This window comes from Cherax quadricarinatus, chromosome 30 (assembly GCF_038502225.1).
Source record: "Cherax quadricarinatus isolate ZL_2023a chromosome 30, ASM3850222v1, whole genome shotgun sequence".
NCBI classification, from domain to species: Eukaryota; Metazoa; Arthropoda; class Malacostraca; order Decapoda; family Parastacidae; genus Cherax; species Cherax quadricarinatus.
This window is the reverse complement of record NC_091321.1, coordinates 29077628-29092512: the sequence shown is the minus strand read 5'-3', so window position 1 is coordinate 29092512 and position 14885 is coordinate 29077628.

Here is a 14885-nt window from a genome sequence, read left to right as displayed (position 1 = left end):
TCTCTTTATCCTATCTATCTCCCTACTTCCCAACATAATCAACCCTTCAAGATTCTCCTTTACTTCCTGTTTCCTCGCCGAACTTCTTCATTTTTCATGTCTTTTGTTGTTTTCACCTCGGCCTCTACTCATCCCTATTCTTGTCACCCACCCTTTTAACTATTTCCTATTCTTGTTATCTATCTCTATTCGTATCTTCTGTAGCTTATCCCTGTCACTTGTTTCATTATTCATATCTACAATTCCTATCATCTCTCCCCCACTCCTCATCTCTATTCCAATCAACTATCTCCTGTTCTTGTTACCTCTGTCTGTATCATATATCCCCTATCCTCTGTATCCTGCCTCTACTCTCCCTGCATCACAACTTCTGGGACTCTCCTACTCTTGCTAGGTCGCAAGGGATCGCCCATGACAATACCATAAATCATCTATTTATTGCATCTGAGGAATATTACGAGGAAGAGCAGTCACCAGGTAGGGGTATTTTTTTTTTAACTAACTTAGATTCATCCGCATTGTGCGGCTACTCTGTTCTCCATGAGAGTCATGTGGTGGAAATAAGCGCTACCTATATTTGCCAGTTATACTCCATTAAATACGATCAGAGGCTCTTCCTCTGATAGTATTTGGTTGGACCTCCTAGTTTCTGTAATATTGCAAGCTCCTGATGTATTGAATGCAACACGAAAGACCTAGAGCTATCATTCAGTTCCTCCCGTGGCTCTTTGGATACATATATATATATATATATATATATATATATATATATATATATATATATATATATATATATATATATATATATATATATATATATATAGTGAGTGTGTGTGTGTGCGTGTGTGTATGTACACTGAAAATAAAAGGTACTGTCTTTATATTTGGAGAGGATTTATGCAGAAGGTACTGTATAGTAGAAGAGTGATTGGCAAATTGTTAAATAGATGGGTTATGGAAGGATCAGTTTTTACTGACAACGAGAAATGTCTTAAGGGTCATAAAAATAGTGACATGCAGGTTAACTGGTATTTAATATTTTTTTTTATATTATTTAGAAAATATTGAGAAATGAGTTAAAATATTATGTATAAAACTAGGAAAAATTATGATTGACTGGGATATTACTGTGATGGTTAATTGTACAGATAAAAGAAGATAGCATCAAGAAATACCTGAAAAAACTGCGCTTTGCTAATTCATATAAATATACTGAACTACATTATCCCTTCGAAGAAGTGAACAGCAGTTGTATATGTGATATACAGGGTGTTTCAAAGAGATAGATAGCAGTACTGCTTTGAAACACCCTGTATGTAGAGGATAATGAGTGCAGTAATGGGGCAGCAGAGTGCACTGTTAGAGTGGTCTGATGTACATAGTGCACATGGGATTGGGTTAAACCTTAGAACAAACTCATGTCTGGTCGTAATAAACGACTGTAAATAAATAGAAAGATGAACGGGGGGGGGATGGGAGGAGATGAGCCATGGCCTTGGTGGTAGCAGGGCCAGGGCTTCACCACTGAGCTACGGGGCTTTACACTGAGCTACGGGGCTTCTAATAGGGATTAACCGGATACCGAGCTTGTGTGACACTACTGTCTTCTTCCCACAGCCACAGTAGTTCTAGGAAATCTCTTCTGTTATATTATAATTAAAACTAGAAAGGTGCACCCTATCCCTTCCATCATGTTTACCTTAAAAATTATGCCAGGTGCTAATGAATGGAATTGTTAGTTCCTCGCGGTTTTTGTCTAATTAGCAATTGACCCCACTTGCCCTACACTTCCAATCGCCGCCCAGTCATCTTGTAGGCAATATGCTACGTGTAATCGGGAACCCTTTGACTTAATAATATCCGTAGCTTTTCTTTACTTGACTAGCAACTCCTGTCTCCTGCATTTCCCGATATCATTTCCTCTAGCACCGAAGCAAATATGGGGTTGTTTCCATTACCTGACATGATATTATCCAGCCTGCTGTACCACCCATACCAGCTCCGGGAAAACAAATCTTTCGCTGCAGTTGCCTATCTCTGTTAAAGAATGTTCAGTCCATATTTCTAATTAGTGAGTCTTTAGCATTGGAAATATTTTTACTTTTATCTGTAGAGGGGTTAATGGTACCTTTATACTCACTGACCGCTTTAAAACACTCCTCTTGGAGTACAGCCACGTGATTTTCTGGCTTCAAACCTGCTTCTACTTCCTCAGTCTCATCCTTGTCCCTGTAGGGCAGAACACTACTTATTAATAGATAGGGTATAACCATAATAATAATAATTGTGAGTAAATACGAACTTCGTCTCGGTGTTTTAGCTGCCTTGCTTACTAGATTCGCCGAATGTTTCTTTATAAAGTTAAATTTCCGTCTCTGGACGTAACTTCACTTGGTGGTTGTAGCACCAACTCTCGTAGTAGCACCACTCCAACTACAGACCTTGATCGTAGTAGCACCACTCCAACTAGAGACCTTGATCGTAGTAGCACCACTCCAACTAGAGACCATCATCAGGGTAATGTGCACCATCTCTCCCTCTCTCTCGTGTATAAATTAATGTTAGTGCTGTTACTTGAGTAAAATAGGGCGTTGATGTAGAAATTGTGTGTGTCTGTCAGTCTCTCTGTCTGTCTGTCTCTCTCTCTCTCTCTCTCTCTCTCTCTCTCTCTGAGAATAAAACTATCTCAAGAGAAGCATAAAAGTGAGAAAGACAAATCTGGGTGAGAGTTATCATGAACACGAGGCTGCACTCGCCTTAGTGAGGCTGATAACTGCAAGGCTCAGATAACACTTATGGCGAGGCTTGAGCAACAGGCCAGAGGCTGTATCAACGAACCGACTGATGGACGCAAGGGCGGACTGGCTGACGTATCGACATAGGAAGAGAAGGGACGGACAAAAGGAAGAACAGAGAGATAGATTAGTGAAGGGAGGAAAGGATATGATGGGAATGAGGAGAAAAGAAATATGCGAGAAATAATAATAATAATAATAATAATAATAATAATATCAGTTTATCTTGTCTGGCACTGAAGTTTCTACCATCGCTAAAAAAAGTTAGGATCGAGAAAGATCAGATTCACGGTTGTCTTAACTTAAGAAAAGTGTTGTGTTGACGTGTATGGTTGTTGTATAGAATGCGAACCCTCTCCCCCTCCCCATTTTTTGCGGTCATGTCTGGTTAAAAGTGTTGAATAGCATGGGTCGTAACTCTCATATCTCGCCTGCGTGATGCTCACTTGTCTGATTTATTTCAAAGGTTCTCCCGTATATCATTCACTTCCCATAGGTATCAGCTGGCCGGGGCCACACTGAGATCATTTTTTTATACTTTTTTTTTTTTTGTATATTCTCTATTTTGTTAAATTATGTCAATAACGTGCTTCTAATTCACTTACAAATGGCAAAAAAAATGTTGGGTTAAAACCTTTAAGTTTTTAATGTATTTGTGTGTTTACACTGAATAGTGTCTTACGTCTATAACTTTTACTGCCTAGTACTTAAGTATAATTTCCCAGCGCTGCTTCACAAGACGAAAAACATTGTACCCACGAGGGATCTCATCCCTGAATTAAAGTTTAGATTAGCCTCTACACTAAATAGTCCTTAAAACACCGAACAGGTCACAACAGAGACAAAATAACCAATGGCTATCAAACTGTACCTTCAGGTTAATTAGAAAGAAGCGAAAATATGAAGGTATTACTGATTGTGGGTTAAGACAGAGAGAGACCTCCATGAGAACTTTTAGCGAAGAGAGGAAGAACAGAGAACAAGCTAGCGCTTCGACTCCCTATAAGGTAATGCAACGAGTATTGCGCCTAAAAACAATAGCATCAGGAAGAGGGCATCCAGACGCGATCCCACTCTGACATTTACGGTCAGTAAGAGGATCTGATGCTGATAGCTGGCCTTGCGTTAATGGCCGGCGAGATGGCGTCGGGTGTGAGCATCTGCCTGTGAAATTGCCAGATGGATTATATGTTTATTAGACTATTTGGTGATAAAAGAGACGGTTTTATAAGGCGAGAAAGGAAAGGCTGCTAGACGGGTTAATAGCTTAAGGGTCAGGCCTTTAATTTGGGAACGAGGTCGCAGGAGCAGATACTGCGATGAAGATAGAGTTTGATGGTGGGAATTACAGCATAAACTCTAAGTGGAATTCTGAGTGCTTATGTGGTGAAGGAAGAGGTCACAAGGGTGAGGTGTTGTGTGGGAGGGGGAATAAGGGAGGGTGAGGTATAATTGGGTGAGAAGACAGGACGAGGTGTGGTGAAGGAAGAGGTCACGAGGGTGAGGTGTTGGGGAGGGAGGCCAAAGGTATTATAGGGGAGAGAGGTCAGGTGAAGTTTGGTGAAGGAGAGAAGTTAGAAGGGTGAGGTGTGATGGAGAAGAGGTCACCGGGGTGAGATGTGATGGGGAAGAGGTCACGAGGGTGAGGTGTGGTGGGGAATAAGTCACAAGGGTGAGGTATGGTGGGGAGCGAGTCCAGACGGGGTGAGGTTAGAGAGGTGAGGTGTGAGGGAGAGGGAAGTTAGAGAGGTGAGGTGTGGGGAAGAAGGAATTAAGATGGGTGAGGTGTGAGGGAGAAGGGTTAGAGGAGTGTGGTGGGGGAGAGAAGAAGGTTAAAGATGAGAAGTGTGGTGGGGAGGGAGAGAGGTTAGAGATGAGAAGTGTGGTGGGGAAGGAGAGAGGTTAAAGATGAGAGGTCAGGGGAAGTGTACTAGAGATGTATCGGATGTGAAAATTTAGAAATCCGCGGATGCGGATGTTTGAGGATGTCTTGCTTATTTTGCGGATGCGGATGCGGATGCATATGCGGATATCTGTTTACAATAAAATGCAGATGCAGATGTAAGAAATTGTGGGGGATGTTCTGCGGATGCGGATATCCGATACATCTCTAAAGTGTACAATGCAGACAGACATTCACACACTATATATTTTGCTGCTAATTGTATATTATCATTAAGGTGTATGAATATTATTATTCTTTTGATTATAACATTTCTGTTGATCTTGTGTATATTATGATATGTTATCTATTATCATAAACTTATTGTTAGTTTTACAGGAATGACAGTATTAATATATATGGTTCTAGAGTTTATTATTAGGTAAAAGTTAGTGTTTTCTTAACAGTGACCTGCCTCATAGGTAGTCCAGCCATCAGTATGTATTCTGCACCTTGAGTTTTCCCATGCTCTCAGTAATTGGTTGATGCTAAGGAGTGGGTATGACCTCACCTCGGTCACTGCTGTGCATCATTACCTCTTGTTATTTGAAAATATTTATCCGTAGTTTCAATGTGAGTGTGACCATTTCAGTTCCATTTCATTCATCCACGCTGACACTTTTTCGAAGCTTTTAAAGCCTTGACTCGTGTCGGATGTCCATTCCTTGCCTCTAGAGTATTTGTATCTTGGGTGGATGTGCTGCTTGTTCCTTCTGTCGTATCCAGGCTGTCTCTTCATTTCGGAGTGTTGTTTATGGTTTTGTAAATCATTACACATGTCTGGTGGCGAGTCAGAGTGTGTACTGGTGTTCTTGTAAGTTTGCCTCACAAGGATCTTATCCAGGATGTACTTAGCTGTCATGTAGATTGATCTTATTCTGATACCTAGCTGTCCAGAGCTAGGCTCTAGATATTCAGTGTTCTTGTGCACTGTCAAAGTCGGTGTACATGGTAGCTACACTGCCTTGCATTGTAACAGGGACTTTGCTGTGGTATTGGGACCTTGTATATCCACCGTAGAGTGTTGATGGTCGCTGTTGCTGTTCCGTGTTTCATCACGTTGGTCAAGGTGTTGAATACTGTTTGACAATGGTGTATCTATCATGGCTTCAGTGCACACAACATAGCTTCAGTGCACTCAACAAGGCTTCAGTGTGCACAAGGCTTTAGTCTTGTCCCTGTACGGCAGAACACTACCTATTAATAGATAGGGTATAACCATAATAAAAATAATTGTGAGAAAATACGAACTTCGTCTCGGTGTTTTAGTTGCCTTGCTTACTAGATTCACAGAATGTTTCTTTATAAAGTTAAATTTCCGTCTATGGACTTAACTTCACCACTTGGTGGTTGTAGCACCAACTCTCGTAGTAGCACCACTCCAACTAGAGACCTTGATCGTAGTAGCACCACACCAACTAGAGACCATCATCAGGGTAATGTGCACCATCTCTCCCTCTCTCTCGTGTGTAAATTAATGTTAGTGTTGTTGCTTGCGTAAAATAGGGCGTTGATGTAGAAATTGTGCGTGTGTGTCTGTGTACTCACCTAGTTGTACTCACCTAGTTGAGGTTGCAGGGGTCGAGTCCAAGCTCCTGGCCCCCGCCTCTTTACTGGTCGCTACTAGGTCACTCTCCCTGAACCATGAGCTTTATCGTACCTCTGCTTAAAGCTATGTATGGATCCTGCCTCCACTACATCGCTTCCGAAACTATTCCACTTCCTGACTACTCTGTGGCTGAAGAAATACTTCCTAACATCCCTTTGATTCATCTGTGTCTTCAGCTCCAACTGTGTCCCCGTGTTGCTGTGTCCAGTCTCTGGAACATCCTGTCTTTGTCCACCTTGTCAATTCCTCTCAGTATTTTGTAAGTCGTTATCATGTCCCCCCTATCTCTCCTGTCCTCCAGTGTCGTCAGGTTGATTTCCCTTAACCTCTCCTCATAGGACATACCTCTTAACTCTGGGACTAGTCTTGTTGCAAACCTTTGCACTTTCTCTAGTTTCTTTACATGCTTGGCTAGGTGTGGGTTCCAAACTGGTGCCGCATACTCCAATATGGGCCTAACGTACACGGTGTACAGGGTCCTGAACGATTCCTTATTAAGATGTCGGAATTCTGTTCTGAGGTTTGCCAGGCGCCCATATGCTGCGGCAGTTATTTGGTTGATGTGCGCTTCAGGAGATGTGCCTGGTGTTATACTCACCCCAAGATCTTTTTCCTTGAGTGATGTTTGTAGTCTCTGCCCCCTAGACTGTACTCCGTCTGCGGTCTTCTTTGCCCTTCCCCAATCCTCATGACTTTGCACTTGGTGGGATTGAACTCCAGGAGCCAGTTGCTGGACCAGGTCTGCAGCCTGTCCAGATCCCTTTGTATTGCTGCCTGGTCTTTGATCGAATGAACTCTTTTCATCAACTTCACGTCATCTGCAAACAGGGACACCTCGGAGTTTATTCCTTCCGTCATGTCGTTCACAAATACCAGAAACAGCACTGGTCCTAGGACTGACCCCTGTGGGACCCCGCTGGTCACAGGTGCCCACTCTGACACCTCGCCACGTACCATTACTCGCTGCTGTCTTCCTGACAAGTATTCCCTGATAGATTGCAGTGCCTTCCCTGTTATCCCTGCTTGGTCCTCCAGTTTTTGCACTAAGTTCTTGTGTGGTACTGTGTCAAACGCCTTCTTGCAGTCCAAGAAAATGCAATCCACCCACCCCTCTCTCTCTTATCTTACTGCTGTCACCATGTCATAGAACTCCAGTAGGTTTGTGACACAGGATTTCCCGTCTCTGAAACCATGTTGGCTGCTGGTGATGAGATCATTCCTTTCTAGATGTTCCACCATTCTTCTCCTGACAATCTTTTCCATGATTTTGCATGCTATACATGTCAGTGACACTGGTCTGTAGTTTAGTGCTTCATGTCTGTCTCCTTTTTTAAAGATTGGGACCACATTTGCTGTCTTCCATGCCTCAGGCAATCTCCCTGTTTCGATAGATGTATTGAATATTGTTGTTAGGGGTACACATAGCACCTCTGCTCCCTGTCTCAGGACCCATGGAGAGATGTTATCTGGCCCCATTGCCTTTGAGGTATCTAGCTCACTCAGAAGCCTCTTCACTTCTTCCTCGGTTGTGTGTACTGTGTCCATCACATGGTGGTGTACCCCACCTCTCCGTCTTTCTGGAGCCCCTTCTGTCTCCTCTGTGAACACTTCTTTGAATTTCTTGTTGAGTTCCTCACATACTTCACGGTCATTTCTTGTTGTCTCTCCTCCTTCCTTTCTTAGCCTGATTACCTGGTCCTTGATGGTTGTTTTCTTCCTGATGTGGCTGTATAACAGCTTCGGGTCAGATTTGGCTTTTGCTGCTATGTCGTTTTCATATTGACGTTGGGCCTCCCTTCTTATCTGTGCATATTCGTTTCTGGCTCTACGACTGCTCTCCTTATTCTCCTGGGTCCTTTGCCTTCTATATTTCTTCCATTCCCTAGCACACTTGGTTTTTGCCTCCTTGCATCTTTGGGTGAACCATGGGCTCATCCTGGCTTTTCCATTATTCCTGTTACCCTTGGGTACAAACCTCTCCTCAGCCTCCTTGCACATTGTTGTTACATATTCCATCATCTCATTAACTGGCTTCCCTGCCAGTTCTCTGTCCCACTGAACCTCATTCAGGAAGTTCCTCATTCCTGTGTAGTCCCCTTTCCTGTAGTTTGGTTTCATTTGTCCTGGCCTTCCTGCTTCCCCCTCCACTTGTAGCTCTACTGTGTATTCGAAGCTCAAAACCACATGATCGCTGGCCCCAAGGGGTCTTTCATATGTGATGTCCTTAATATCTGCACTACTCAAGGTGAATACTAAGTCCAGTCTTGCTGATTCATCCTCTCCTCTCTCTCTTGTAGTGTCCCTTACGTGTTGGTACATGAAGTTTTCCAGTACCACCTCGATCATCTTAGCCCTCCATGTATCTTGGCCCCCATGTGGCTTCAAGTTCTCCCATTCGATCTCCTTGTGGTTAAAGTCGCCCATGATCAGGAGCTTTGCCCTGCATACATGAGCTCTTCTCGCCACTGCAGCCAGTGTGTCAACCATCGCTCTATTGCTCTCGTCATACTCTTGCCTTGGCCTCCTGCTGTTCTGTGGTGGGTTATACATCACTGCAATTATCACCTTGGGACCACCAGAGTGAAGCGTTCCCGCTATGTAATCACTTTCTTCTCCACTGTCTCCTCTCTCCAGCTCATCAAAATTCCATTGGTGTTTGATCAGCAATGCCACTCCTCCACCCCCCTGTTCCTTCTGTCTTTTCTCAGGATCTGGTATCCCGCTGGAAAGATGGCATCTGTTATCATACCTGTAAGCTTGGTTTCTGTGATCGCTATGATATCTGGTGATGCCTCTTTGACTCTTTCGTGCCACTCCTCCCACTTGTTTGTTATTCCATCAGCGTTTGTGTACCATACCTTCAGTTTCCTTTCCAACACTGTGATTTGGGGGGCCTGTGGGGGTGGGAGACCTGGTAGCATACTGTGGGATTCTATGGTTGGGGGTTGGGTGGAAGCTGTGGGTATGGATTGTATTTTGTTGGGATGGTGTGATAGGTTGTGGGGTTCTGAGGATAGTTGTGTGTGTGCTTGCCCTTGCTGCTCTGTTCTGCTCTGACTGACCTCTGCTGGTTCCATCCTTGTCTCCTTTCCTAGCTCCTTTCGCTTTTTTGTCCTCTCCCTCAGCTGCTGTCTCTCTGTTTGTGTTCTGTCTCTGTCTAGGAACACCTTCTTGTACTCTTTCGAGCTTTTCAACCATGGTTTCTCTTGGAGGATCCTGTTCCGCACTGTTTCTGTCCTGAGAATCAGCTTGTGTTCTGTCTCTGTCTAGGAACACCTTCTTGTACTCTTTCGAGCTTTTCAACCGTGGTTTCTCTTGGAGGATCCTGTTCCGCACTGTTTCTGTCCTGAGAATCAGCTTGATCGGTCGGTTTCTCCCCTTCAAGTATCCCCCTATTCTCTGAAAATTTACAATCTCATCCATGTCTTCTCCCCCTATTTCTGTGATGATTTTCTCAATCTCCTTTCTTTCTTCCTGCCGTCTTTCAGTGTGTGTCCTTTCCTCTCTCTCCCGAAGCCCATGGATAATCACTGATTTTGCCCTTTCCTTCTCCCATTGCCTCTCCCTCTGTGACTCTGGTTCCTGTCTGTATGTGGTCATTTTCTCTCTTGATTTTTCCAGTGGCTCTTGGTAGCATGGTTGTGCCTCAGCATTCGACCTATCTCCCTCTCCATCTCCACCCATCTGCTCTTCCCTTCCACTCCCTGGCCTTTCTTTGCAGGCTGATATGACCTTAGCATAATTCATATCTCCTTCCTTCCTGTTCAGCCTCTCATCTTCGTATGGTGTGTCTTCTCTGGTCACTGCCCCTGAGACTTGCTTCAGCCTGTTTACCTCAAATTCTAGGACCTTTACCCTGGCTACTGCAGTTTCGACTTGTGCCTCCCAATTCTTCGTCTCCATCTCCAACCTCTTTTCCCATTTCACAGAGAGCTCTTTCTCCATTTTTTTCAGAAAGCTCTCCTAATTTTCTCTCCCATTCTTGCTCTATCCTTTTCCACTGTTCCTCCATCCATTCCTCCCTACCAGTACCATTGTCATCTGATCCCTGATTCCTGCGAGTCCCAAGCATTTTTTTTTTTAGTGAAAGAGAGAGAGAAAGAGAAAAAGAAAAAGGGGGAGAGAGTGAGAGATAGGGAGAGAGAGAAGGGGAGCCTAGAAGGAGGGGAAAAGAAGGGAAAAAGGGGGAGAAAGTGAGAGAGAGGGAAAAGGTAAGAGAGAGGGGGGAGTGACAAGGGAACAGAGAGAGAGATAAAAGAAGAGGAAGAGAGGGAGAGAGAGAGGAAGAGAGAAAGAGTGAGAGGAAGAGATAGAGGAAGAGAGAGAGGATGAGAGAAAGGGGGAGAGAGAGAGAGAGAGGAAGAGAGAGGAGAGGGAGAGAGATGGGGAAAGGAAGGGTTATAGGGTCACTTCACAGGAAGGTGTAAAATCCTGTATATGTGTGTGTGTGTGTGTGTGTGTGTGTGTGTGTATGTGTGTGTGTGTGTGTGTGTGTGTGTGTGCATATATGTGTGTGTGTGTGTGTGTGTGTGTGTGTGTGTGTGTGTGTGCATGTGTGTGTGTGTGTGTGTGTGTGTGTGTGTATGTGTGTGTGTGTGTGCTACAGCTATTCAAGTGCCTAACAGCAGAGCTGTCCTCACCTAGTGTGTGTGCATATGTTTATGTAAACAGTCCTTATTTCCCACGTATGTACTACATATGTATTGTATATGTACCCGATCTCTTGGTTCCCACTGTACTGTCTTATGTGTTTAAAATTACGCCTATATGCCGCTACCTATAAATTCTATTAAATGCCAGTAAATGCTGCTTATTCTAATTCTGATAGCTCGAGGAGAGTGACCCCCAATTCCAGCTAGAGACAGGTACTATTGACCCCATGCAACTCAAACTAGGTGAATATTACTTGCGGCTGGCAGTGGAGTAATGTTGCGGGTCTGTCCTGTCCCAGAAGTTGAAGAAGTTTGATGCTTCTCGGTAATTTTTCCACTAACTTCCTGTATGCACTATAGTCTCTAGCTCTTCTAATTTTTTCACTCACTGTATTTACTGACACATCTATACATATCTCTTATCTCCCTGGTCTTGAGTCACACTTATTCTTCAAAATACCCCACTGCATTATTATGGCAACACTATTTAGGCCTGACACAACCGTTCACCCTTCCAACGGCCCCCACTAAACACTCAGCCAATATTTCCTTTGTTTTCTTTTCTGTGATTACTTATATTTCCTTTTTTCGGGGCTTAAGTGATTATATGCACTCTTATGCGTGCACACACCTATATCCCACACTCTATTCCTTATGGCACAGTCAGAAATTACCACCAAAACACGAGCTCAAACCGCGTGACTCCTCCACGAGTGTGTGTGTGTGTGTGTACTCACCTAGTTGTACTCACCTAGTTGAGGTTGCGGGGGTCGAGTGCGAGCTCCTGGCCCCGCCTCTTCACTGATCGCTACTAGGTCACTCTCCCTGAGCCGTGAGCTTTATCATACCTCTGCTTAAAGCTATGTATGGATCCTGCCTCCACTACATCGCTTCCCAAACTATTCCACTTACTGACTACTCTGTGGCTGAAGAAATACTTCCTAACATCCCTGTGATTCATCTGTGTCTTCAGCTTCCAACTGTGTCCCCTTGTTACTGTGTCCAATCTCTGGAACATCCTGTCTTTGTCCACCTTGTCAATTCCTCTCAGTATTTTGTATGTCGTTATCATGTCCCCCCTATCTCTCCTGTCCTCCAGTGTCGTCAGGTTGATTTCCCTTAACCTCTCCTCGTAGGACATACCTCTTAGCTCTGGGACTAGTCTTGTTGCAAACCTTTGCACTTTCTCTAGTTTCTTTACGTGCTTGGCTAGGTGTGGGTTCCAAACTGGTGCCGCATACTCCAATATGGGCCTAACGTATACGGTGTACAGGGTCCTGAACGATTCCTTATTAAGATGTCGGAATGCTGTTCTGAGGTTTGCTAGGCGCCCATATGCTGCAGCAGTTATTTGGTTGATGTGCGCTTCAGGAGATGTGCCTGGTGTTATACTCACCCCAAGATCTTTTTCCTTGAGTGATGTTTGTAGTCTCTGACCCCCTAGACTGTACTCCGTCTGCGGCCTTCTTTGCCCTTCCCCAATCTTCATGACTTTGCACTTGGTGGGATTGAACTCCAGGAGCCAATTGCTGGACCAGGTCTGCAGCCTGTCCAGATCCCTTTGTAGTTCTGCCTGGTCTTCGATCGAGTGTATTCTTCTCATCAACTTCACGTCATCTGCAAACAGGGACACCTCAGAGTCTATTCCTTCCGTCATGTCGTTCACAAATACCAGAAACAGCACTGGTCCTAGGACTGACCCCTGCGGGACCCCGCTGGTCACAGGTGCCCACTCTGACACCTCGCCACGTACCATGACTCGCTGCTGTCTTCCTGACAAGTATTCCCTGATCCATTGTAGTGCCTTCCCTGTTATCCCTGCTTGGTCCTCCAGTTTTTGCACCAATCTCTTGTGTGGAACTGTGTCAAATGCCTTCTTGCAGTCCAAGAAAATGCAATCCACCCACCCCTCTCTCTCTTGTCTTACTGCTGTCACCATGTCATAGAACTCCAGTAGGTTTGTGACACAGGATTTCCCGTCCCTGAAACCATGCTGGCTGCTGTTGATGAGATCATTCCTTTCTAGGTGTTCCACCACTCTTCTCCTGATAATCTTCTCCATGATTTTGCATACTATACATGTCAGTGACACTGGTCTGTAGTTTAATGCTTCATGTCTGTCTCCTTTTTTAAAGATTGGGACTACATTTGCTGTCTTCCATGCCTCAGGCAATCTCCCTGTTTCGATAGATGTATTGAATATTGTTGTTAGGGGTACACATAGCGCCTCTGCTCCCTCTCTCAATACCCATGGGGATATGTTATCTGGCCCCATTGCCTTTGAGGTATCTAGCTCACTCAGAAGCCTCTTCACTTCTTCCTCGGTTGTGTGCACTGTGTCCAGCACTTGGTGGTGTGCCCCACCTCTCCGTCTTTCTGGAGTCCCTTCTGTCTCCTCTGTGAACACTTCTTTGAATCTCTTGTTGAGTTCTTCACATACTTCACGGTCATTTCCTGTTGTCTCTCCTCCTTCCTTCCTTAGCCTGATTACCTGGTCCTTGACTGTTGTTTTCCTCCTGATGTGGCTGTACAACAGTTTCGGGTCAGATTTGGCTTTCGCTGCTATGTCATTTTCATATTGTCTTTGGGCCTCCCTTCTTATCTGTGCATATTCGTTTCTGGCTCTACGACTGTTCTCCTTATTCTCCTGGGTCCTTTGCCTTCTATATTTCTTCCATTCCCTAGCACACTTGGTTTTTGCCTCCCTGCACCTTTGGGTAAACCATGGGCTCATCCTGGCTTTTTCATTACTCCTGTTACCCTTGGGTACAAACCTCTCCTCAGCCTCCTTGCATTTTGTTGCTACATATTCCATCATCTCATTAACTGGCTTCCCTGCCAGTTCTCTGTCCCACTGAACCCCGTTCAGGTAGTTCCTCATTCCTGTGTAGTCCCCTTTCTTGTAGTTTGGCTTCATTCGTCCTGGCCTTCCTGCTTCTCCCTCCACTTGTAGCTCTACTGTGTATTCGAAGCTTAAAACCACATGGTCACTGGCCCCGAGGGGTCTTTCATATGTGATGTCCTCGATATCTGCACTACTGAAGGTGAATACTAAGTCCAGCCTTGCTGGTTCATCCTCTCCTCTCTCTCTTGTAGTGTCCCTTACGTGTTGGTACATGAAGTTCTCCAGTACCACCTCCATCATCTTAGCCCTCCATGTATCTTGGCCCCCATGTGGGTCCAAGTTCTCCCAATCGATCTCCTTGTGGTTAAAGTCACCCATGATCAGGAGCTTTGCCCTGCATGCATGAGCTCTTCTGGCCACTCTAGCCAGTGTGTCAACCATCGCTCTATTGCTCTCGTCGTACTCTTGCCTTGGCCTCCTGCTGTTCTGTGGTGGGTTATACATCACTGCTATTACCACCTTGGGACCTCCAGAGTGAAGTGTTCCCACTATGTAATCACTTTCTTCTCCGCTATCTCCTCTCTCCAGCTCATCAAAATTCCAGCGATTTTTGATCAGCAACGCCACTCCTCCACCCCCCCTGTTCCCTCTGTCTTTCCTCAGGATTTGGTATCCCGTTGGAAAGATGGCATCTGTTATCATACCTGTAAGCTTGGTTTCTGTGAGAGCTATGATGTCCGGTGATGCTTCTTTGACTCTTTCGTGCCACTCCTCCCACTTATTTGTTATTCCATCAGCGTTTGTGTACCATACCTTCAGTTTCCTTTCCAACACTGTGGTTTGGGGGGCCTGTGAGGGTGGGAGACCTGGTGGCATACTGTGGGATTCTATAGCTCGGTGTTGGGTGGAGGCTGTGGGTATGGATTGTAGTGTGTGTTGGGATGGTGTGATAGGTTGTATGGTTCTGAGAGTAGTTGTGTGTGTGCTTGCCCTTGCTGTTCTGTCCTGCTCTGACTGACCTCTGCTGATTCCCTCCTTGTCT